General features: G+C 39.6%; 1 long non-coding RNA gene across 2 annotated transcripts in view; it reads left to right on the top strand.

Annotated features, from left to right (window-relative positions):
- LOC132659753 (uncharacterized) overlaps window positions 1-19289 on the top strand; it is a 35726-nt gene extending 16437 nt beyond the window's left edge. The window contains exon 3 of one of the 2 annotated variants that reach the window (XR_009600516.1): window positions 18854-19289. This is a non-coding gene — a long non-coding RNA (uncharacterized LOC132659753). The other variant, XR_009600517.1, reaches the window with a different exon arrangement.
- The last annotated feature ends 5192 nt before the right edge of the window (window positions 19290-24481 follow it).

Raw genomic sequence — 24481 nt, 5'->3', positions numbered from 1 at the left:
ATAGCAAATGAAACAACTGACAAAGGATTAATTTCCAACATATACAAGCAGCTCATACAACTCAATACCAGAAAAACAAACAAACCAATCTAAAAGGACCTAAACAAACATTTAGGGAAAAAGACCTAAACAGATGTTTCTCCAAAGAAGACATGCAGATGGCTAACAAACACGTGAAAAGGTGCTCAACATCACTCATTACTAAAGAAATGCAAATCAAAATTACGATGAGATATCATCTCACACTGGTCAGAATGGTAATCATTAAAAAGTCTACAAAAATAAATGCTGGAGAGAGTGTGGAGAAAAGGGAACACTCTTGTACTGTTGGTGGGAATGTAAATTGATACAGCCACTATGGAAGAGTGTATGGAGCTTCCTTAAAAAACTAGGAATAAAACCACCATATGACCCAGCAATCCTTCTCCTAGGCATATTACCCTGAGGAAACCAAAACTGAAAAAGACACCTGTATCCCATTGTTCATTGCAGCACTCTTTACAGTATCTAGAACATGGAAGCAACCTAGATGTCCATCAACAGATGAGTGGATAAAGAAGGCGTGGTGCATATACACACTGGAATATTACTCAGCCATAAAAAGGAATGACTTTGAGCCAGCTTTAATGAGGTGGATGAACCTAGAACCTATTATACAGAGTGAAGTAAGTCAGAAAAAGAAAGATAAATATTATATTCTAATGCATATATAGACTCTAGAAAAACGGTACTGAAAAATTTATTCATAGCACAGCAATGGAGAAACAGAGAATAGACTTATGGACATGGGGAGAGTGGAGGAGAGGGTGAGATGTATGGAAAGAGTAACTTGGAAACTTACATTACCATGTGTAAAATAGGTGCCAACGAGAATTTGCTGTATGCCTCAGGAAATTCAAACAAGGCTCTGCATCAACTTGGAGGCGTGATATGGGGAGGGAGATGGGAGTGGGGTTCAGGAAGGAGGGGATATATGTATTCTTATGGCTGATTCATGTTGAGGTTTGATAAAAAAGCAACAAAATTCTGTAAAGCAATTATCCTTCAATAAAAATATAAATAAATTTAAAAAAATAAGAAATAAACCATACATATGATAATGTGAATAATAGCACTCCTCCTTTTCACATAGATCTATAAATCTATATCACCTTGCTTACTTCTGTTTAGTTATACGACTGATCAACACCAGATTGGTAAATCTTCAAAATAGGTTATATTAAGATTTCATTATTTATCACAAGTGATATAAGCAGGCTAATTTTAAGAGCTACCTAAATTAAAATTAGACTTAGCATTTATGTGTTTAACTGATAAAATCTATTTGGGGCATGTGTCTCCTGTGATGAGATTCAAATGTAAGTTTCCTATGTTGGCAATTTACTGATTAACCAATTAGAAGTTTTTAAAATCCACTATCTATAGCAAATAGGAGTGATTGGAAATGCTGATTAATGTCTGACTTATCTTCAAAATAATTGCTCTTTATTCCAGTGTATCCTTTCTGGCAATATTGTGGAGAATTTCTGAAGAGAAAATCTCAAGTTATGCCACTGTTAAGCAGGTTTTGGTCCGATGCTAATGCCCAACTTTTATTGCACTGACAGACAGTAACAGTTACACTGTCTGGGAACATTGTGAACTTGCTCTTTTAGCCTTTGGAGAGCTTTCTGTGCTGCAGACACCATTTATAGGGTTTTCCTTTGGTAAGGCTTGGTTTAGCTAATTTTCAACCACAAGTAAGGAGGAATTTTTAGTAATAATGCAGTATAAATGGCATGACTTATGTTCCCTATTTCAATACGGTAGGAACTAGTTGTAGGTCAGGCCAGCCTCGTCCTTGGATCGCTCAAATATCTTGAACTGCTGCTCAAATGTGTTGGGTTTGGCACAACCTGCAAGACCCTGGGCCAGGCACTGTTTCCTCTTTGATTTTTAAGCCCCTGTGTATTTCAAGGGAAACTTAATCCATATGTTTCTGATTCATTTACACTTAACTCATCAAAATGTTGTCTTGAAGGAGCTATTTGATATCCAACAAATCTTTGGAGCCCTTTTCTAGAGGACTTTGAAAATCTTTATTTTGATCCCTATAGAACAGAAAGTTAGAGTTACTTTTTTGGTGTGTGCGTGTGCATGAGTGTGCTTCAGCAAGCAAATTCAGCCACCCTCAGGCATGAGTTCAATGTAAAACTAACAAATAAGATGTCAGCCAGAATTTTAACATGGTCTAATGTCCTACCTACTAATTAGAGCCTCTTGTTGGGGGAGGGAAAGATTCTCACTCTGATCTAAACTGGTCCCAAGTCCATGAAAATGTTCACCATCTGTTAGCAATACAGGACCTAGCCGTGGCTGACAGTCATTGCCCTGTTCTTGGGTTCCAATCCATACTGAACTAGTTAGAATTATTTTATTGTTATCATGGGTTCTGTTTTAAACTTCTAAAGTCTTGGTTAAATTTTTATTTCCTAACCTTAGAGGAGGATAAAGAAATGAAACTGCCAGAGTCTGATAGTTATCTTGCCAATATCCTGGGTTAAGACTGCTTAACTAGCTTAATTTATACCCTTAGAATCGACCAGATTGTTGGTTTTAAATTCTTTCACTAAACCCTTTCGCTGTTCATGGAAGTGGTTCATTTTTCCTTTCTCCAAAAATATACAGTATGACAAGTTGAGATGGTATTTTCTGCCATTCAAATCAGCCAAAGGGAGGCTGATGTCAGAAAGGAAAAAGCACTTATGTTACAATCTCCTAAGTGACAAGCACTTTATGGGTTTATTCATTTAATATTCAATAAGATTTTAATAAGGACCCATTAAATCTCAGTGTTGGAGGCACTGTGATAGGTGAGGGGGAAACAGATGAATGAGATGAAGGTCTCCATGTGCCAGAGACCTGTGAGATGGATGATGTTGCTGATAAGCACAGTGAAAGGGGAACAGAAAGAGTGTTACCACCTAGTAATGATACCTGCCAGTTACTGGATGTGAACTTTGCATGAGATACTGTAGGAAATACTTCATAAGCATAATCTCAGTACTCTTTACAAGAATATTGTTACTTGCCCTGTTTTAAAGGTGAGAAAGCTGGCCACCCCAGGCTTTGGGAACAGGCTCTGTGAGCCTGTGCTCTTATTCTTCATATGTGACTGCCATGCCCATGTTACTTATTGAGTCAACTCTATTAAGCCAGCCACAGTACTTGTCCATCTTTATTCATCATACTTATATTTTCTCATTATCTGTTTTATTATCTGTGAGCTAAGTTAATTCTATGTAGGTTAAAAAAGCTGAGATTCAACAGCTAAGAAACTTGTTCAGGGTCATCTACTGGTGGGTGGCAGAACCAACATTTTAACCCTCATCTGCCAGGCTGTAAATCTGGGAAACTTTCTCTACTACATCATGTTATCTTGCCTACTGTACTCAAATCACCATCAAATGTATCAATTTTGCTCTTGAAAGGAGTGATTTCCAGCCATAATGGGTGGGTAAACATACCCTTCCTTTTGCTAGCCAGTTTCACAATTCACAAAATAAAAGACAAGCTGTTGCAAACATTTTCATCTTTTGTTTTCATTTAACTCACTTGCCAAGACCTCAAGAGGGACTCGCGCAGCGCTTCTAAGGACCCGTTCTTTCTGAGTCTGTTAGTCATCTGTCTGGTGTCCCTGGTCAGCCGTGTTTGGATTGGGAGGTGTCTTTTTCGGTTCATTTCATTTTGCATTCCTATCACCTGAACACAGAACTTTCCAAAGTCCCTTAAAAAATGCACATCAGTACGTCTTGAGACTTCATGGAGGTTATTAAATAGCACAAGTGCAATTCTGCCTTCGGGGTATGGGGTCTGTCAAGGGGGACATGGTAAGCTGAGGTACCTGAGCAAGGGTGATGACAAGCTCTGGGGGAAAGCCCAGTATTTCATCCCATCCAGTCTTGAGTAATCCTGGAATGCTTTGACATATTCCTGGCTCCAGCTCAGGGAGCCTTCCCCCCTACCTTGACATGCTTATGTGCAAATAAATGCAAGCATTGCCCAAGTATAATAATCACAGAGAGTTCTGTGTAATGAGGAAAATTGCCTGTAAATATCTGACAGCTGATTTAGGCTCCATTTGAAGTGTATGAAAATCAACATGTTCCATGAGCTTAGCCTTGCGTCAGAATCTCCTAGAGTAAAAGCTATTCCCAAGGTAGAAGCAAGGCACTTTTGGGAAGCTCTGTTAACCACTTCAGGGCCCAGAGATGAATGAAAAAGTTAGCTAGATACATAGAGACGTGACGTTCCAGGGGCTCCCTCCAGGGCACCTTTTCAAGGCACCAGGCTATCATATTCTCTTTTCCTGTGGGCCACAGAGTCACTAATAAAAATGAAGCCTTTTCAATAAAACTCTGACGGTAGGAATGAGTCAAATATAGCCTTTTTCTTTTCCTCCCCAGACACTCCTCAGGCTGTCTAGAAGCTTGCCCAGAAGCAACAAGGGACACGCTTTAAAAGTAATAATTAGCAATAATTGCAGCACATCTTTTGGAGAAGGCAATGGCACCCCACTCCAGTACTCTTGCCTGGAAAGTCCCATGGACAGAGGAGCCTGGTGGGGTACAGCCCATGGGGTCGCTAGGAGTTGGATACAACTAAGCGACTTCCCTTTCACTTTTCACTTTCATGCATTGGAGAAGGAAATGGCAACCCACTCCAGTGTTCTTGCCTGGAGAATCCCAGGGACGGGGGAACCTGGTGGGCTGCCCTCTATGGGGTCACACAGAGTCAGACACGACTGAAGTGACTTAGCAGCAGCAGCAGCAGCAGCAGCCACACATCTTTACATTTTGAGTCTCAGACCCTATCCTCTTTTTCCTAAAGTTTTCAGAAGGCTGGAGGAAATTGCTCCTTTTCTTGTCCATCCTTTCTCCCCACCATGGTACAGACACTTCTTCCTGCCTAAGTTCTTCTTCATGAAAGAGCTGTGCATCTTTGCCCCACCCAACCCCGCCCCCTGTCTATGTGTTCTTAACTCTGAAGTTCAAAACTTTTCAGGCACATTGTTTAAACGCTTCATTTTTTACCACCTTGCATGGAAAAACAAAACCCATTGATCTCAATCTTTTCTTTCCTCCCATCGAGCTGTTCTTATTTTTGCCTTATCTCTGCTTTTTCTTTCAGACCTGCTTCTTGGAATGATCAGAACGTTAAATGAGTTCTCTGCTCCCTCCCCCACCCCAGCCCCCACAGCTCAGCTGAACCTGCATTGCCAGAGTTACTGTGAATTTCTCTCTAGCTGAATCCAAGGAAAGATTTTCCCCTTAAAAAAATTAATTTGTTTTGCAATATAGTTGCTTTACAATGTTGTGTTAATTTCTGCTACATATATATATATATATATCCATATCCCCTCTTTTGTGGATTTACTTCTCATTTAGGTCACCACAGAGCATTGAGTAGAGTTCCTTGTGCTATACAGTAGATTCTCATTAGTTATATATTTTAGACATAGTATCAATAGTGAGTAAGTATCGATCCCAATGTCCCAGTTTATCCCATCCACATTTTCCCTCCTTGGTGTCCATCCATGCATTTGTTCTCTACATCTGTGTCTCTTGTCTGCTTTGCAGATACGCTCATCTTTACCATTTCTCTATATCCCACACATAAGCAATATTATTCAATGTTTCTTTGTCTTTCTGACTTAACGTCACTCTGTATGACAGTCTCTAGGTCCATTCACCTCTCTGAAAATGACACTGTTTTGTTCCTTTTTATGGCTGAGTAATAGTCCCTGGTGACTTAGTGGTAAAGAATCTGCCTGCCAATACAGGAGACACAAGTTTGATCCCTGGGTCAGGAAGATCCCCTGGAGAAGGAAATGGCAACTCACTCCACTGTTTTTGCCTGTGAAATCCCATGGACAGAGGAGCCTGGTGGGCTATAGTCCATGCGGACGCAAAAGAACTAGACTTAGCAACTAAACAACAGCAGTGTTCCATTGTATATATGTACTACGTCTTCTTTATCCATGCATCTGTTGATTTAGGACATTTAGGTTGTTACCATGTCCTGGCTATTGTAAATAGTGCTACAATGAACATAGGGGTGCATATATCATTTTGAATGATGTTTTTATCTGGATATATGCTCAGGAATGGGAATGAAGGATCATGTAGTAGCTCCATTTTTAGTTTTTTAAGGAGCCTCCATACTGTTCATGATAGTGACTGTACCCACCTTTCCAGCTTTGATTGCCATCCTGGTGGCGTGTCATCCTTCCACCCACTCCCTTGAGAAAGGTCTGATTCAATGAATTCTGTCACCTTCACTCTCCTTGTTTTTCCTTCATCCTTCTAGACATATTTTCCATATTTCTCCTGTGGATATGAAACCCCTTCTTAAGGGGCCTCCATCATTGGTGCTTTAGGTCTTGTAAACCCCCCAGGTACAGATTCTCTGTCTTTCTCTCAGACTCTTACTGGATATATCTGGACTTAAGCATTATATATACAATCAAATGTATATTTGGAAAGATAAATACACCCACACAATTTTGGAGGCTTGCCCAGGACCATGCTTTCTAAACAAGCACTCCAGTTAATTGTGATACTGGTGACCTGAGGGTCACACTTAAGCAAACTCTGCTTGAAAACTGAAGCCCCTTATTTCATCTTTGGTCCATGCTCCTCCTGGGAGTAACTGACCAATGGATTAAACACCTACCTACCCACTGATGCCTCTTCAATCTTTATTTAGACCTCTCTGTCTCTCCACCTCTCTCTTTCTCAATTTATAGATTCAACTTCCTACTTGGTATTTCTAAATGGATGTTACACAAGATACTGAAACTTAATATAACCAAAACTGGTCTCACTGCCTTTCGACCCAAACAACCAAAATAAACACACACACACACACACACACACACACACACACACACACACACACACATACACGCACACGCACACGCACACACACTCATACAGAAATAAAACCAAAGACTGTGTTCCTAACTTTTATTAATGCCTCAAGCATTGGTCAATGACCATCTTCACTCTATAACCCTATGAACTAAACATGGAGACTTTCAGTCCCACAGCCAGTGGATTTCAAGATCTCTTGATTCTATTTCTGTGTTAACTCTAAAATCAACCTCCTATGCTACTGTATTAATACCTCATTTTTAGGTAATTGCATATTTATAGTGCTTTCCTCATTTTCTGCTCTACCTTGGCCCTTCAATTCATTCTTCATGGTTCATCAAAGTGACCTTTTTAAATGGAAATCTGACCACATCATACCTTTACTAAAATAGAGGCTGCTGCAGGCTGATGGCAAAATTCCTTAGGTACCTGGGGTCCTTTCTGATGTATGTAGCCTTGTCCTAGTTCACCTTTCTCAATCCTATCACACACTCCAAAACTTGGAACTTGCAGTTCCTTTGGAGCACTCTTACCTTTCCCTATTTTCCTCACATCTGTTTCCTTAAGTTATTGAATAAAATGGCATTTTCTACTATTTCCCCCTCCCCAAGACCTCTCTTGTTAACTAGTAATGATAATGATGAAATAACATCATTTCATAACAATGAAATAATAAGCAATATTTAATGATTGCTTACTCAGTGAAAATCAATATTCTATACATACATACAATCTATACATACCTCACAATCTTTGAGTTAAAAATTACTACTATCCTGTTTTTACTGTAAGGACATTTATCACTGAGAAACCAATTAGTTAGCCTAAATCACACAATTGATAAATGGTGAAGCAAGAGTTAAAACCCCAGTAGATGAATCTAGAGCCCATCCACTTAACTATGGCCTTAGATCTGGGATCATTTCCTCCAAGGAGTTTTTCCTTATTATTTTCCTGTCCTAGCCCCAAAGTACCTTTCTCTCTGTCTCTCTGCTCCTGTGACACTCTGCTGTTAGCTAGTAGACAAATCCACCTTCTCCTATTAATTTCCTTGAAAGTAGAGCCTCTGTCATTTATTTTTATATCCCCAAAGCCTAGCACAGGTTGCGTGTATCACAGAGGCTTAAATAAAAACTATGGGGTGGGAGAGAAATAAATTAAGAGTATTAACCTACACACACTACTGTTTATAAAATAGATAAACAGGCACCTACTGTATAGTGCAGGGAACTATATTCAATATCCTGTAATAACCTATAATGATAAAAATAAGTTAAAATGAAAAAGTATATATATATGTATATATATGTGTGTATGCATATATATACATACTTTTATATATGTGTGTATATACACACATATACATAATTGAATCATTTTGCTGTATACCTGAAACTAACACATTTTAAATCAACTTTATTTCAATTCAGTTCAGTTCATTTAGTTGCTCGGTCGTGTCCAACTCCTTGCGACCCCATTAATTGCAGCACGCCAGGGCTCCCTGTCCATCACCAATTCCCGGAGTTCACTCAAACTCACATCTATTGAGTCAGTGATGCCAGCCAGCCATCTCATCCTCTGTCGTCCCCTTCTCCTCCTGCCCCCAATCCCTCCCAGCATCAGAGTCTTTTCCAATGAGTCAACTCTTCTCATGAGTACTGGAGTTTCACTTTTAGCATTATTCCTTCCAAAGAACACCCAGGACTGATCTCCTTTAGAATGGACTGGTTGGATCTCCTTGCAGTCCAAGGGACTCTCAAGAGTCTTCTCCAATACCACAGTTCAAAAGCATCAGTTCTTCAGGACTCAGCTTTCTTCACAGTCCAACTCTCACATCCATACATGACTACTGGAAAAATCATAGCCTTGACTAGATGGACCTTTGCTGGCAAAGTAATGTCTCTGCTTTTGAATATGCTATCTAGGTTGGTCATAACTTTCCTTCCAAGGAGTAAGCATCTTTTAATTTCATGGCTACAGTCACCATCTGAAGTGATTTTAGAGCCCCCCCAAATAAAAAGTCTGACAGTGTTTCCACTGTTTCCCCATCTATTTCCCATGAAGTGATGGAACCAGATGCCATGATTTTCGTTTTCTGAATGTTGAGCTTTAAGCCAACTTTTTCACTCTCCTCTTTCACTTTCATCAAGAGGCTTTTAGTTCTTCTTCACTTTCTGCCATAAGGATGGTGTCATCTGCATATCTGAGGTTATTGATATTTCTCCCGGCAATCTTGATTCCAGCTTGTGCTTCTTCCAGTCCAGCATTTCTCATGATGTATTCTGCATAGAAGTTAAATAAGCAGGGTGACAATATACAGCCTTGAAGTACTCCTTTTCCTATTTGGAACCAGTCTGTTGTTCCGTGTCCAGTTCTCACTGTTGCTTCCTGACCTGCATACAGATTTCTCAAGAGGCAGGTCAGGTGGTCTGGTATTCCCATCTCTTTCAGAATTTTCCACTGTTTATTGTGATCCACACAGTCAAAGGCTTTGGCATAGTCAATAAGCAGAAATAGATGTTTTCTGGAACTCTCTTGCTTTTTCCATGGTCCAGCAGATGTTGGCAATTTGATCTCTGGTTTCTCTGCCTTTTCGAAAACCAGCTTGAGCCTCTGAAAGTTCATGGTTCATGTACTGCTGAAGCCTGGCTTGGAGAATTTTGAGCATTACTTTATTAGCATGTGAGATGAGTGCAATTGTGCGGTAGTTTGAGCATTCTTTGTCATTGCCTTTGGGATTGGAATGAAAACTAACCTTTTCCAGTCCTGTGGCCACTGCTGAGTTTTCCACATTTGCTGGCATATTGAGTGCAGCACTTTCACAGCATCATCTTTCAGGATTTGAAATAGCTCAACTGGAATTCCATCACCTCCACCAGCTTTGTTCGTAGTGCTGCTTTCTAAGGCCCACTTGACTTCACATTCCAGGATGTCTGGCTCTAGGTGAGTGATCACACCATCATGATTATCTTGATGGTGAAGATCTTTTTTGTACAGTTCTTCTGTGTATTCTTGCCACCTCTTCTTAATATCTTCTGCTTCTGTTAGGTCCATATCATTTCTGTCCTTTATCGAGCCCATCTTTGCATGAAATGTTCCCTTGGTATCTCTAGTTTTCTTGAAGAGATCTCTAGTCTTTCCCATTCTATTGTTTTCCTCCATTTCTTTGCATTGATCACCGAGGAAGGCTTTCTTATCTCATCTTGCTATTCTTTGGAACTCTGCATTCAGGTGCTTATATCTTTCCTTTTCTCCTTTGCTTTTTGCTTCTCTTCTTTTCACAGCTATTCGTAAGGCCTCCGCAGACAGCCATTTTGCTTTTTTGCATTTCTCTTCCATGGGGATGGTCTTGATCCCTGTCTCCTGTACAATGTCACGAACCTCCGTCCATAGTTCATCAGGCACGCTATCAGATCTAGTCCCTTAAATCTATTTCTCACTTCCACTGTATAATCATAAGGGATTTGATTTAGGTCATACCTGAATGGTGTAGTGGTTTTCCCTACTTTCTTCAATTTATGTCTGAATTTGGCAGTAAGGTGTTCATGAGCTGAGCCACAGTCAGCTCCCGGTCTTGTTTTTGCTGGCTATATACAGTTCTCCATCTTTGGCTGCAAAGAATATAATCAATCTGATTTAAGTAAAAATTAAAAGTTGTTTTAAAAATTGAAAAATATATTGGATTAAAAAAGACTATGACTGAACAAATAAGACTGAGAAAGAAATAGAGGAGAGAAAGAGAATTTTGCAACAGATCTATTCATCTTCACACCCTCATAGTGCTCCATGCACAATGTTGCCTTGCAAAGATATACACAAGTCTCTTGACTTCTTGCAATAGGATGATGCTGATAATTTTATTTTGTTTCAGTGATTCCTTTCCTTAGGTCTTCCCTAAGGAAAGACAGAAAGTGGAGAGCAAGGCCTCATGCCTTATTTATCTTTCTACTTGCACAGTATTTCTCACTAAGCTGCGTACAATATCCCCTCAAACAATTGAAAATAACTTTAAAAACATTGTGCTTACATTTAAATGCACTATATTAACTACACACAAATGTTCTTTTTAGTGGGAATTCATTTATTCAAACATGATTTTTTTGGAGGGGGCAAATACCTTTATTTAAAAATCACTCCTAAAGTAGATGTAGGAGTCTAGTCTTAAAGTCCTAAAGAGATAAATATATGGGATGGAAAAGTTGGAATCTATGGCAAAGTATATGAGGCAAAGTGCATCTATCTATCTATCTATCTATCTATATATGTATGTATATGATGAATGTTCCAGAAAAGAGTGGCTTATATAAAATTTTTCTTATATGGGAGACATGGAAAATCTTCGACCAGAAGCATGATGTTTCTTATGCTGAAGCTCTATGCTTTCACCATGTATTTTTGATTACCACTTCCATTTTTAAACATCTCTTCCATTAGTTAATTAAATCTGTTATCTATTTCATCAATAAACATGTGCTGAGTACCCCCTCTAGGCCAAGTATCATGAATTCATTGTTGAGTGAACTAGGTTTGATATCTTCAAAGGGTTTCCACTTTATGATATACTAAGGGAGGAACATAAAAAGCAGACAATAAATAAATCTCTGAATATACATAATTTGCCTTTCTCTGATTTACTTCATTTAATATGACTATCTCAAGGTCCATCCATTTGCTACAAAAGGCATTATTTTGTTCTTTTTATGGCTCACTAACATCCCACAGTATATATGCACAGCATCTTCTTTCTCTATTCATCTGTTGATGGACATTGAGGTTGCTTCAATGTCTTGGATGTTCTACATAGTACAAGAATGAATATTGGGGTGCATGTATCTTTTCAAACTATTGTTTTTATCTTTTCCAGATATAGTCCCAGACAAATACAAATATCATATAATATAACTTCAGTCAGTTCAGTCGCTCAGTCGTGTCCGACTCTTCGCGACCCGATGAATTGCAGCACGCCAGGCCTCCCTGTCCATCACCAACTCCTGGAGTTTACCCAAACTCATGTCCATCGAGTCCGTGATGCCATCCAGCCATCTCATCCTCTGTCGTCCCCTTTTCCTCCTGCCCTCAATCCCTCCCAGTATCAGAGTCTTTTCCAATGAGTCAACTCTTTGCATGAGGTGGCCAAAGTACTGGAGTTTCAGCTTTAGCATCATTCCTTCCAAAGAGTGCCCAGGGCTGATCTCCTTTAGAGTGGACTGGTTGGATCTCCTTGCAGTCCAAGGGACTCTCAAGAGTCTTCCCCAACACCACAGTTCAAAAGCATCAATTCTTCGGTGCTCAGCTTTCTTCACAGTCCAACTCTCACATCCATACATGACTACTGGAAAACCATAGCCTTGACTAGACAGACCTTTGCTGGCAAAGTAATGTCTCTGCTTTTCTATATGCTATCTAGGTTGGTCATAACTTTTCTTCCAAGGAGTAAGTGTCTTTTAATTTCATGGCTGGAGTCGCCATCTGCGGTGGTTTTGGAGCCCAAAAAAATAAACTCTGTCGCTGTTTCCACTGTTTCCCCATCTAGTTCCTATGAAGTGATGGGCCCAGATCCCAAGATCTTAGTTTCTGAATGTTGAGCTTTAAGCCAACTTTTTCACCCTCCTCTTTTACTTTCATCAAGAGGCTTTTTAGTTCCTCTTCACTTTCTGCCATAAGGGTGGTGTCATTTGCATATCTGAGGTTATTGATATTTCTCCCAGCAATCTTGATTCACGACCAAAATAATCATGATGGTATGATCACTCACCTAGAGCCAGACATCCTGGAATGTGAAGTCAAGTGGGCCTTAGAAAGCATCACTACAAACAAAGCTAGTGGAGGTGATGGAATTCCAGTTTAGCTATTTCAAATCCTGAAAGATGATGCTGTGAAAGTGCTGCACTCAATATTGCAGCAAATGTGGAAAACTCAGCAGTGGCCACAGGACTGGAAAAGGTTAGTTTTCATTCCAATCCCAAAGAAAGGCAATGCCAAAGAATGCTCAAACTACCACACAATTGCACTCATCTCACATGCTAGTAAAGTAATGCTCAAAATTTTCCAAGCCAGGCTTCAGCACTACGTAAACCGTGAACTTTCAGAGGCTCAAGCTGGTTTTCGAAAAGGCAGAGAAACCAGAGATCAAATTGCCAACATCTGCTGGATCATGGAAAAAGCAAGAGAGTTCCAGAAAAACATCTATTTCTGCTTATTGACTATGCCAAAGCCTTTGACTGTGTGGATCACAATAAACAGTGGAAAATTCTGAAAGAGATGGGAATACCAGACCACTTGACCTGCCTCTTGAGAAATCTGTATGCAGGTCAGGAAGCAACAGTGAGAACTGGACACGGAACAACAGACTGGTTCCAAATAGGAAAAGGAGTACTTCAAGGTTGTATATTGTCACCCTGCTTATTTAACTTATATTTAATATAACTTATATGTGGAATATTAAAACTAATACAAATGAACATATTTACAAGACAGAAAGACTCATAGACATGGAAAACAAACTTATGGTTACCAAAGGGGAAAGTGGGGAGAGAGATAAATAAGGAATGTGGGATTAACAGATACATACTACTATATGTGAAATAGATAAACATGGAAGTACTGTACAGCACAGGGAACTGTATTCAGTATCTTGTGATAATCTCTAATGGAAAAGAATCTGAAAAGTATATATATGTATATATATATATATATATATATATATATATATATATATATAATCAGCAGCAGCAAGAAAAGCCCCCTGGACGCAGAGTCAGAGTTGACCCCAGCAACTGAAATACTCCCCTTTCACCAAATTTCACTCTTAGTCTTTGGGCAACTCCCGCGCAATTCAAGTCCTCATGCTCTAATACTTTTCAAAAGGGTTTATACAAAAAGTTTCATAAATGAATTTAAATATGAGTCTAACACAGAATAGGCTGGTATTTACTCAGATGAATATTTGGGTTCATCTCTACGGCACAGAAACTTAAAGAGAGTTCCTTACTGTAAGAATATAATAAGATTAGGACTGACTTCCTCGGGTTGGTGCTATGGCTCTGTGGTGTCATCAGGGTCCCCAGTTCCTTCTATCATTCTGCTACCTCATCCTTAGCATGAAGTTATCATCGACATGCTTGTGGCCCCATGTTTATATGATCACTGGATCATTGTTCCATGTCCAGCTTCCCATCTGCACTCCAGAAAGAAAAAGAAGAGAAAATGGAACAATGAATGAAACTCTAAGGACACTCTACCTGCCACGGAATCTGAGAAGTTGCACATTGCCTGGGCACATTCCCTCAGCAAATAAAACTGAGTTTCTGTTACTAAAAAATAAAACGGTAGATATTGAGTAAACAACTAAGAGAGTCTAGGAGAGACCCATTCAATCATTTACTCAGCATGGGGATATGATGGCAGGCAAAACAGACATGATGCTTATTTTCAAGAGGCAACCTCCTGGGGGAAAGCTAAGTGCATTAATAAATACAGAATAATTTACTGAAAGAAATGTCCCAGGGAAAGAATATGGTCATATCAGTGTGCATTTTCATAGGGTTACTAAGAAATTTCATTGAGAATAGATTTAATAAACTGAAATCTAAAAAATCAGAGAAGTTGGAATATATGGCAAAGTATATGAGGCAAAGTACATATATATATATATGATGAATGTTCCAGAAAAGGGTGGGTTATGTAAAAGTTTTCTTATATGGGAGACATGGCAAATCTAAGAAATGAAGTATATTTATACATATAGATACAGGTCAGAGGAGGAGTAGACAATGGTATGAGAAGGTGTTATAAGGCCTCACATGGGAAACTAGAGGTATGGAGCATCATCATGTTTGCAGTGTGAAAGATCACTCTGCCTGTGGAGCAAAGGATGCATCAATGACTGATACTGAGGAGTTATGGGGTCCAGGTGAGAGGAAATGGTGACTTGGACTAAGGTGCTGGCGGTAGAGAAAGGGAAAAATTATATAGAGATTTATAAGGTATCAGGAGGCAAAATGAGTAGAACATGTTGCTAATTACAAAAGAAAACTTCAAAAGAAAAATATAGTAGAAAATATTGGGATCCATGGAACATGAAGGGAGTTTATTTTTTAAAGGAGGAGAAAAAGATTCAGAAAATAAGAAAGCTCTTGGAGCTTGAAAATATGATAACAGATACTAAAACATTCAAAGGAAGTATCAAATATAAAGTTGAGAAAAATCGCTGCAAAAAGGTAGCAATGCAAAGCAAGAGAGAAAAGGAGAAAAGAAAAAGAGGCTGTGATGGTTAATTTTAGGTGTTAACATAACTGAACCAAAGGATACCCAGATGTTGGGTCAAATATTATTTTGAGTATATCTGCAAAAGTATTTCTGAATGAAATTAATATTTGAATGCATAGACTGAGGAAATCAGATTGTCCTCCATGATGTGGGTGGGATCCACTCAACCAATTAAAGACATAAGTAGAACCAAAAGGCTGTGTAAGAGGGAACTTGTCGTGCTTGACTACTTTGAGCTGGGACACTGGTATTTTCTTGCATTCAGATTCCAAATGAAATATCAGCTGTTCTTGAATTTTGAGATTACCTGCTTTTGGATTAATACTTACATCATTTGATTTCCTTGTTCTCAGGCTTCTGGACTTGGACTGGAACCACACCATCCATCAACCCTCCTGAGTCTATAGTTTGCTGACTATAAGTCTTGGAACTTCTCAGCCTCTATAATCACCAAAGCCAATTCCTTATTATATACGTGTGTGCGTGAGTACGTGCATGCGTACGTGTATATGTGAACATCTGTACATAATCTTTATTATCCTATTGGTTTTGTTTCTGTGGAGAATGCTGACTAACACAGAGGCCATAGTTGCATCATCTGAATAGCAAAAGGTCTAAAAAAAAGAGACTATAAACATATTGAGAAGAAAATTGTCGAATAAGTTAATATAAGAAAAACAAACCAGAAACCAAACATGAGTTTCTAAATTTAAAGAACCCAATGGAGACCAACAATATGAACGAAAACAAAATCACACTAAGACCCTTTGGGAATATTCAAAACACCAGGAATTAAGAGATGATCTTAAAGCTTCCTGAGAGGGGGAAAAAAGAAAAAGATAAGAAAAAAAAAGGCCCCATACAAAGAGTCAGAATGATGCCAGATTTGTCAGCAGTCAGCATAAATTTGAAATCAGTGTATCTGTACCTTATAAAAATGGTGCTTTCTAGGACAAGTTGACATTTAAAGCAGACTCAGGAATTGCTTTGAGAATTTTTTTTAAATAAATAAATTGAAACAATTGTATCATTATTGGAATTAGGGACATGGATATCATACATGTCCTCAGCAAGAGCTGTTTCACCAGTGTTGGGTGGGACTAATCCAGATTAGAATGAGTTGAGAAATGAGTAGGAGGTGAGGAAATATAACCCCCAATTATAGACAAGGGAGGGTAAATTAATTCGCTAATGAGTAGGGAACTAATGAAAAACATTTTAACTAATGAGAAAACAAATCTGAGCATGTTTCATGCTAATAGAAATAACCTAGTGGAGAATGGCAGCTGAACACACTGGAGGGAGCAGAAGTTATTGAGTAGCATCCAGGCTAAGACAAATGATAGTCCCACCTAAGAGAGAAGGGAAAACATGGAGTCCAGAACAGACCTTGATTGATTTCAGTTTGGGCAACATGCTGAAGCATTTCTACTGGAGTAAGAAAAGTCTGAAATACTCCTGTAGAAAGTGAGGGAACAAGAAGACTAAGAAAGAGCAGGTGAACATCTTTCCAAAGGCTTTACTTCACTCTTGAACTTGGCCTATAGCCATAAAGCAGTAATTTTTTCCCACTAACCTTTTGTGAGCAGGATTTAAAGCCAGGGCCTCCTCTTAATAGAGCAGAAAGTGAAGTGAAAGTCGTTCAGTTGTGTCTGACTCTTTGTAACCCCATGGACTATGCAGTCCATGGAATTCTCCAGCCCAGAATACTGGAGTGGGTAGCCTTTCGCTTCTCCAGGGGATCTCTCCGGTCCAGGAATTGAACCGGGATCTCCTTCATTGAAGGTGGATTGTTCACCGACTGAGCTATCAGGGAAGCTGCAAAGCAGAAAAGAGTTATCTAAAAAGCTGAGCCTTTCTCTATTTTGATTCATGAGAGAGAATTTGAGCATATACAGCAAACTTTGAATGATGGTGAGCTTTTTCAGGGCAAGTACCATATCCTGTATTTCTGTGTATTGAACACCTACTGTTCTATAAGGTAACTGCTTAATTTATCTTGAATGAATAAGGGAATGAATGATTAGATGAATAGCTTTTTCGTCTCCTTTTTGGCAAAGTCTCAGGGTCTTTCTTAATTTGGATAACTGAACATTTGGCTAAGTATTACTAAAGGCAGTGGGTGAATGGAGACTTGGAGATAAATACCTCTACAAATTTAAGACAGAGACAGAGATTTTTAGCATGCAAAGAGACATTCCTTGTCACACTAAACACATATCAAACACATTAACCAATGCTGCTGAACGTCCCAGAATCACAACTGCTTATGTTTAGTCCTGTTCATTTAGTTTTCAGTTAAACAGGGTGAAAAATATTTATTACAGTGGCTAAAGATTCAGTAAGCAGTCATTTCCGGGTTTTTTAAGGCAACAGAATAGAGCAATGGTGCAAATATTTAAATAGATAATTTATTTTTAAAAAATCACTATAATCTTGATTTAGAAAATATTACTGGTTATTCTACTGATTTCCTCCCAAGTTGAAATTAACCTATATTCTCCTATCCCCCACCACTGAAAGTACATTGAATGTCAAGAAGAATCCAGGCTGGAAGTAGATACACCTTTTGAAATATATATTGTAGGATTCCCAACTAACATCCTTAGCTAAGTGATTCCAACAGTTCAAAGAATTCAGTTGGCTTTTTTTCTCTCTCACATCCAATTTTCTGTAGCAAACTATTGTCAGACATCTGAACTGAAACAAGTTAGAGTTCCTCATCAAAAGGAAGTATCTCTCAAAAGGGGTCACTAAAATTAAGAAAGAGGTATGTGGGGCATGGTAGGAGTAAGAGGGAGAACAGACAAGCAAGAAGGAGAAGACTCAGATGCTTCTAACACCACAGGGATGGCAGAAGATACCTAACGGTAGCCTCAAAAGGCCAGTGAAGAATGAGCAAAAGTGTGGTCTGGCATGGGGGCTGAAAGAGATTCTTGTCTAAGTCTTTGCCCGATACTAAGAGAAGTGAAAGTGAAAATGTTCGTCGCTTGGTCAGGTCTGGCTCTTTGTGAACCCATGGACTATAGCCCACCAGGCTCCTCTCTCAGTGGAATTCTCCAGGCAATAATACTGGGGTAGGTATCTAATACCTCCTCCAGGGGATCTTTCTGACCAAGGGCTTGAACTCAGGTCCCCTGCATTGCTGATAGATTTTTTGCCATCAGAGCCACCAGAGAAGCGTGCCTGATACAGAAGTACCAGTTAAATCTCACTAAAAATTCTCTGAAGATATTTCAACATGATGGAGGGAGAGGGAAAGTGTTATTCCAGGGCGTTGACATCAGGGTGAGGCTAGCGTTGGGAGAATGTGATGTGAGTGAGTGAAGCTGAAATAGGAAGGACCAGCCTAATGGAACATGACTGTCCAGTTACTGGCTTTGGGGACAATTCCATGGAATGCAAGGCGGGTGGTCACAAGAAACCCAAGCTAAATAGACTCCAGAGACTTTCAGTGGAAGGAGAGAACCTGGCAAGCCTGAAACCCACGTTGTCACATTCACCCTCTGGCATTAATTACCATCAAAGAAGTGTGCCTGCAAGAGTGGTACTAGTTTTACACTCGCCATATTTACCACAGTGCCTCGCCATGGGCCGTGGGGCTGGGGCTCTGAAGGAGACTCCTGTCTAAGTCTTTGAGCTTTAATGTTCTTTGCTTTATTTCTTGCCAGCCTGGAACTGAAGATGTGTTGAAGATGACTGTCTTGCTACAGAAAAATGACTCTGTGAAGAGGAATTCACTGCTCTGGGCCAAACCCAAAAGGCCATTAATTTATACCATAAAACGGACAGCCAGAGAAGGCAAGAAGTGGCACTGCTCTGCTCAGAAGCTTCTCGCAAGTGTAAACAAAACCCTGGGTTGTTGCTGGTGACTGCCTTTTTTTGTGTTTTTTTTTTCCAGAATCTGACCATGTTTTAGAACGGAAAAAATTGAACACTGCTGTCAATGTCCCCATGGGGTCTAAACATCTTTTCTAACCTTGTTTCCACCCATCACTTGGCTCTATCTATATAACGGAGTATAGCTTGATTTCTGAGAAAACAAGTGAAACGAAGTTCAAAGGCATTTGCACCATAATTGATAAAAAATGGAGTAAATAGTTGGTATATGTGTGTGTCTTAACTCTCTACTATGCTGCAAAGGCCCATGCCTTGGTGGAAATTTTTCAGAAATAATCCTTGCTTTGTGTCCCATGATCTCACAAAGGTCCTCCAGAGCCACCCATATGCTCATGAAGCTTACAACCCATAGCCCTTTTTCCAGAGTTCTCTGCCCTGACTTCTCGTCACTGACCATGAAGCCTGTATTACAGAAAACTAAAATTGTGCCTATTCTCATGTGTCATTGGAAAGAAAATGGAAAACTAGCCCGTGACCTTTAAAATAGAAAGTTATACACACAAACCTAAGAAAGAGTATGATAGTGGAATATTCTTGAAAGGAATGGTATCCTAGAAACCAATAACCACTTTAAAAGCCATCAAGAAGGGCAGATTATTGCAATTGAATTTCCTTAATGTTCAAAGATCTCCACTGGCTAATTTCTCCTTCTTTGATTGTTGTACCCTTCAGTGGGATGGCATTTTGCAGGACCCCTCATGCAGCTGCAAGAAGCAGAGAACATGCTAGACACATGAGCAGATGTACATCTTTATATTGGGTTGACCAAAAAGTTCATTCAGATTTTTCCATAAGCTGTTAATGGAAAAACCCAAGTGAACTTTTTGACCGACACAATATTTCAAACAGAACACGCTCGACATGTCATGGGGGTGACCAGACATCTCAGTTTTACTCCATCAGTCCCACTTAATATCTTTTGCCCCAGGATCCCAGGCACCTGGATTTCCCAGGCAAGAATACTGGAATGGGTTGTCATTTCCTTCTCCAGGGGATCGTCCTGACCCAGGGATAGAAGCCACGGCTCCTGCCGCATCTCCGGCATTCTAGGCAGACTCTTGACCGCTGAGTCACTGGGGAAGTCTGTGTATCCTGCTGCTGCTGCTGCTGCTGCTGCTGCTAAGCCGCTTGAATTGTGTCCGACTCTGTGTTACCCGATAGACAACAGCCCACTGGACTCCTCCGTCCCTAGGATTCTCCAGGCAAGAACACTGGAGTGGGTCGCCATTTTCTTCTCCACCTGTGTATCCTGGCTTAGATAATAAATAATACGGGCACTCTCCTTCATCACCACACTGATTTTCTTCCAAAGCCTCAAGTCTCTGTGCTCTGGAGAAGGATATCATGGTGCAAGACAACATGAGCTGACCATGAAGTGTCCCAAATGCCTGAATACTACAGTCGCAATCAATCATGAGAAGTAGCTTGCTATCAATCATGATAGCAGCTTGCTCTCAGGGAAAGAAAAGTGGTATCAATAAGACCTGATCCAAAACCGAAAAAGGCTCACCTGTGAGGCAGTGAGGGAGCATCTCACTTGAAAGCATTCAAGCAGGAGGCTATCTGTTGGGGATGCCTTTAAGGGATGCCCATCAGTGGTTGAGAGTTTGTGGCACATCATTGGCTACCAAATTATTTTAAGTCTATAAGAATCCATCGAAGGGCTTAAATAAACAAGCCTCATATACAGAGATTCTGCCTTGCTGGGCTAGTGTGAGGCCAGGAATATGCACTTTTCCCACAGTCGTAAAAATCAAATATGGAAAATATTTTAAAATAGAAGGAAGCTAACATGATCTGAAATCTCATATACCATCAGTGTTCAGCGGCCACCCTGTCATATATTGCTACACATATATTTATGTTTTACACTATTTATAATACTTTTACATCAACTAAATCATACCAAGGGAAATGGGTTTACTGTCACTGATATTAATATATGTGCTTTTTTTTTTTCACTTACTTCTTCCCCTTTCTACCTAAGTGTAATCAGGATTGCCCACCTAATATATATTCTTTTATAAATCTACATCCATGCACTCATACACAAAAGTATACACATATATATGAGTATGAATAATGGGTTTGTCTATTTTTCAAAGTGGAATCATATTATATACACTTCTTAGCTTTTTGCTTTTTCTTCACTTATGTATGAAAAGCTGCCAAATCAACTGGTATTGATCTCACTCAATTTAATGTCTTAAAAGTGTTCTCTGGTGTGAATATCCCCAAGTTATTGATTTATATCCTATTTTTGAGCACTCAGAAGTTTTTTAGTGTTACCCACAATTCTGCAATTAATGTATTTGTAACTAATTTTTTAAATATCTGCATTAGTTTCTATGGAATAGAGTGTCAGGGTTGGAATTACTGGGTCAAAGACTGCGTGTGCTTTTACCCATAGTAGATTTTTACCAACCTTCAGTGTATGAATGGGCCCCCTTTTCTACATCCCAACCAGTACTATGGGTTCCCACCCTTCTTCATGTTTTCCAGTTTGGTAGATGAGCAATGGTGTTTTAGTGTTACCCTAATTCCCATTTTTCTGACCTGCAAAGAAGTTGAGCATCTTTTCATATGTTTATTGACACTTAGATTTGCTATTTGTAAAGAGCCTATTTATATTCTTTGCCTACTTTGGGGTTGTTTGTAAGAGTTCTTTGTATATTATAGACATAAATCCTTTATCTGCCACATGTTTGGAAAATAATTTTCTCAGTTTATAGTTTAATTTGTTTATGGTTTCTTTTAAAATTTATTTATATTTAACTATGTTTACTTTTTTTAAAATGGACTCTGTTTGCTTTCTTAGTCATAACTCGACAGTGAGTTTTGTCACTGTGATGGAGGACCATTCGTCTAGATGATCTCAAAGTTCCCTTCACACTCAGGATGGTCAGTCTGAGACACCATGGAGTTTTTCCATCTCTCAAATTCAAGTGCTGTGGAGTGAGATCTCCTGTCAGATTTTAAGGTAGACAATTAAAGTCTAACGAGAAGGTACTTAACTCATGAATTAGCAGGACATCTGTAAAACTTTAATATAATTTTCAGAGCCTAGTTATGTACCATATTATCAGAATTCTATGGGACATTTGACCTATAGAGTTGCCTTACATTCTTGGGGGTATTCATGACCTGGCACTCTATTTTCTAGAACTTTCTTTAGGCCTGCTAGGGCCAAGTTGGTAACCAAAGAGGTGGGGTTTCTTTGGCTCATAGCACCCAATACTCAGCCAAGAGGGTGTTTACCTCCAAAGGAAAGTCTGATGTGAACCAACAACCAGCAAATGAAATCCTAGTTCTGGATATGATTTTTTTTTTTTTTTCCTTAAAGAAGTCTAAAAGATTATTTCTTGCTAGTTTTTCACCTCTGGCAGAAAATATACAGGGCTTAATTGATTCCTGCAGAATCTCTTAAGCTGATGAAAGGAATACATCTCAGAGAAACGAACTTGTTGGCTGTTTGACATGCATGTGCCCACACACACACACACAGGGCCACATCTCTGCCCAAGACTTAACAGCCAGGCTCCCAAGCTCATGGATTTACTAAACCAAGTATGAGTCATCAGTTTTCCAGACTCTGGTCCCTCAGGGTAATTGAGATACCAGTTGGCCACCTCCTTGGCTATCTGTCTAGCCTATCCTCAAAGTGATCTGTTTACTTTAACAAGTGCAGTGAAATTGAAAAGCAAGACTCTTCTGCTAAAGTTATTTAGTGGTTTGCTTTGGGAACCTGATTTTTCTCTCTCTCCCTCTTTTTTTTTTTTCCCCCTTAAGTGTGAATTTGCCTATGGGAACTTACGCAGGGTAAAGACTTTCTAAACACTATGCCAATGTCTGCTCCCAGTTCATGAACTTTTATCTGATGTATCCCCATATCTAAATCTGTGTTTCCTACAAACAGATAGTAAGGCCTCACTCCATAAGGTGCCCCAGTCTCAGAGTTCCTGAATACAGAAGAAATTCCACTCAGTTTGAAATAGTCCAAACCCCTGCCTTGCTTGCTCTCCTAAGGAAGCAACTAAATATTTTCTTAGGAATTTACAAACCCGTGTTCATCGAAGTCACTATAGCCTCAGGATTCTCTGGGTCTGCAGTCCTTCTCAGCCATCCTCTTCCACAATCAACTTTGTATTTCATACTCACATCCCCCTTTCCAAGGGTCCAGCACTGTCCTCAATTTACCTCTCAGACATGGACACGCTCAGGGTTATGACCCCCACAAATTATAAACAAATCAATAACTTCATTGAATGCTTTCCTCACTGCCTCAAGGAAGGACGTACCCCATCTCTTCACCGAAACTCTTCACTCCGTCTGTGCTCTAGACTTCCCATCACCACCACTACCATAACCTAGTAACTGATTGAATATCTTTACTGCTCCTATATCTTGAATCTGTCCAGGCCCCTATCAGTCCTTTTCAATCACTGATTAACAAGGGCTGGTCTCTCCCATGTGTTGAAAGCTCATTTTGTTTCCCTCTTGCATCCCCCCTCTGTTTACCTTGGAAGAACAGATTGCTCCTGCTACTGCCCTTTTATCTCCCCATTAACAGTCCCTCCTTATTCATTTCTGTCCTTATGAGAGTAATTTGTTTACTTAAGAACTTCTGTCACATCTCGAGTATTTTTCTGTCCTCATCTTACTTGACCCATCTCGCCATTTTATTCAGGAATTGCTTTTTTGTTTTTCTCTTCTAGGATATCTTTCTTTCCCTTGGATTCCCTGCTAGCTCTCTTGTTGTTTTTTTTTTTTTTTTTTTTTAGGATCCTGCCTAGAGGCTTCTTTCCTTAACAGCCCTAAAGCATAGTATCTCATAGAGTTCTGTCTTCAGACTTGAATCCTAGTTTTTCTCTGGGTAACTTAGTTCAATAAACAAGGTGTCAACTGTTACATGTATGTTTGGTTTCCAAATGTATGCCACGTAAGTGCATGTATGTGTATATGTGCTAAGTTGCTTCATGTCCAACTCTTCGCTACCCTATGAACTGTAACCCCCAGATTCTGTCCATGGGATTCTCCAGGTAAGGATACTGGAATGGATTGCCATGCCCTCCTCCAGGGATCTTCCTGACCCAGGGACTGAGCCTGCATCTCTTATGTCTCCTGCACTGGCAGGCAGGTTCTTTACCACTAGCGCCACTTGGGAAGCCCACTTAAGTGTGTAGGTTACTTCGAAGCTCCTCTCCAGGAAGGAATTATTATTTCTCCTCTGACAAAATGGACATCTCCCTATATTTTTCCCATTTGATCAGTTGGTAGTATTGTTTGTCTAGTTATCCTGAGTCAACCTGGACAACTCCTGCTTTCTCAGCCACCACCCTCACATAGCTCTTAATCTCCCCCTGACCTCTGTTTGGTCACTACATCCAAATCCCTCCCAC

This window comes from Ovis aries, chromosome 4 (assembly GCF_016772045.2).
Source record: "Ovis aries strain OAR_USU_Benz2616 breed Rambouillet chromosome 4, ARS-UI_Ramb_v3.0, whole genome shotgun sequence".
NCBI lineage: Eukaryota > Metazoa > Chordata > Mammalia > Artiodactyla > Bovidae > Ovis > Ovis aries.
The sequence above is the reverse complement of the archived record's forward strand: the minus strand, read 5'-3'. Positions and strand labels throughout refer to the sequence as shown.